We start from the raw sequence: 2802 nt of genomic DNA on the forward strand, positions 1-2802 counted from the left end.
GAGGTGCCCCCCCGGAGCCTTACGGAAAGAAAGAGGGCTAATAAATAACGTTTAATCGTCACTGGAAAGCGTGATTTGTAATAAACGCCTTGTTATCCTCAAGCAGCGTGTTATTTCAGGCCTCTACTCCGTGTGGCCTCAGGACTGCAGAGGAAGCCCTCGGGCCCCTCGCCGCCCTTCCGCGGCTTCCAGCGCCGCCGGGATCTCCGGCCAGGCACGGGGACGGGCAGGGAAGCGCTCCCGGGAAAAGGAGGAGCTGCCGTGTCCGCAGGGCTCGGGGCGCAGCGCTACAGCGCCAGGGCAACCCTGGGAACGGGCATCGAGCTGCAGGAAATACTCGCTTTTTAATGAATAAAACCAGAACTTCAGGTCACCTCAGATTTTAAGACATCCCCCCTCCCCTTTCTTAACAGTAACCAAAGTTTTGGGTTGCTCGTTAGGGTTTTTGTGTTTGTTTGTTTTGGGATGGTTTGTGGTGGTTGTGTTTTGGGGATTTTTTTGTTTGTGTTTAGTTTTGGTTGGTTGGGTTTTACTCCAAAGGTTTAAAGCATTTTTAAAATGCACAGCATGATTTAATATAAAGTGCTGCTTTATTGATAGCCCTAGGCTAGTGTAATTACAGCAACACTACGCTTTTTGCTCCCCTCTCTCCTCAGGTTGTTTTAAAAATTTGAAAAGTTCCTAAGAATTTATAAAGCATTGCTGTAACCTCTCAAAGGCAGGAGTTTGGGATGCCCCTGTTAGAAACATGCTGGTCTTAAAAACTGATAATTTATGTACATTACTGGACTTTATACATACTGGACTTTATACATGCAGGACTTCAGGAGGAGATGCCATTTGCAGAAATAAAAAGCTTCCAAAGAACAGCAACTCAAAGCACATGGTTATGTTTGGTCCCAGGCAGGGCTGATGAGCAAACAGGTGAGAGGTGAATAAAAATGTTAAAATGTTGTGAAAATTCATTTTCTCACACCAATACAATCTACGTGATGCAGTGCACCTCCCCCTCACACAAATTCTTTGTATCATGTTGTTTGACTCAATAAATGCCAAAAATGCATAAGGTACTTAAAAAGAACTAGAATTATAACAAGAGTGTTGCTCTCCTTTCCGGCAGTAAGAGCAATGTCAGATGAGGGATGTATATGTTAAAATGAACACCCCTAAGGAGGACAGTGGCATTCACTGCTCTGAGCACATCTGCAGTGTTTATACCACACCTTCAGCTGCTTCTGTCCACCACAATCCCTGTTTTTCTGCTCATGTGCTTTACTACCTCCAATCCCATTTCATCCTTTTTGTTGTGAGACATCTTTCATTCCATGCCAAAACAAACCAAACCCATAGTTGTATTTAGTACAAAACTCTTAGTTTTGCATAATACAAGTGAAACCTGACAACTCTTTCCAGCCAGGACAGTGGGACTGATTTTTTTAAGCATCAGCACTGCAGGGCAATACACTCAAATACTGCTTTTCTTCCTTAAATTCTTTCTCTTTTGGAGAAAGAATGGTCATATTTCATACAGGGGTGCACTTTCTTTTTTTGCTCCGAGGGGTGTGGGGGGGTAATTTTTAGCCTAAACTACAGGTTATGTCATAACATTTTAGATCTCAAGGCAGGAGAGAATTGAGTTCGCTCATACTTTGCAGCTTTCTTGGCTGGTACTGTGGGAAGGTTACCTTCTTTTACCTAATCTCTGAGGTTTTATTTTATAAACAGATTCCCTCTGTAAGCCAGGCATTCTTGGACCAGTAATTAGTAGAAAAGACAAGCTTTATACATAGCTGTAAATTAATTGCAAACTAATGGCAAGGAGTAAGAGAGAAAACTTTACACAGCATATAGTCATGCACAATAAAAAACTCTAAAGTAAACAACTATTAAGTGTTGCTGCCCCGACCTTTCTGAGTTTTACTTTTCCTGAAAGAAGTACAAAGAACTCCCTGAAGCATTTGATGATCCTTCTCTTAAAGGATTTGCCAAGATGTATCACCTTGCCCTAATTGGCAGCTCTGAACTTACCTGTTTGTATTTGAAGGACTCGCCCACGTTTTCATCCAGGCTGAAGGTTTTATAAAGCACAGCCTTGTTTAAGTTGAAAGTTTATGAAGTCTAATGAATGTAGGTTGTCAGGGTTTTGTTGCATGTAAATAATGTGTGTACATTTAATGCTGTGTAGGTCAGATTCACTGAAATCGGTGTGCGTGGAGGTCACCTGCAATACCACATCCCTGTTCCACAGACAGCCCTCTTTGGCAACAATTCGGCCACAAGACTAAAAGGCAATTTGTTGCCCACGTGGGTTTTTGATTAACAGGAGAAAATTGGGATGAACACTACAGGGAAACGCTTGAGAGCACCAAAAAACTTTGTACTGAAACAATTTTAAAGAACAAGTTCATCTGTTGCAAAATTTCTACCTTAGAAGCTATGAAAGACTTGATCCAAATGAAACATTCTCATTGTGTATGTGCAAATCAGGTAGTTTGCATTTAGTTCCCCAGATTCCCTATGCAAACATATGCAAATATCTTTTTCTCTCTATTCCAGCATATTCCTTGTGTCTACCCTTCTTATCCTCTCCCCAATGCACGTTCATGCCATCTTAGACAAACCCATCTGACACTCTTCAAAAGCAGTTTGCTCACATCTAATAGGATAACTTCAAAATAGCAGGTAATGGTAACTTTAACTTATTCCAGTTCTCTGGTAAACAAAAGATGACACAGTATGTGTTTCCTGCATAGGAACTGCACCCCCTTGCTTAGTAAAAGCTCGTATCCAACCTTTTCAGGT

The sequence above is a fragment of the Corvus brachyrhynchos genome, unplaced genomic scaffold, assembly GCF_000691975.1.
Source record: "Corvus brachyrhynchos isolate BGI_N302 unplaced genomic scaffold, ASM69197v1 scaffold10, whole genome shotgun sequence".
Lineage (NCBI taxonomy): Eukaryota > Metazoa > Chordata > Aves > Passeriformes > Corvidae > Corvus > Corvus brachyrhynchos.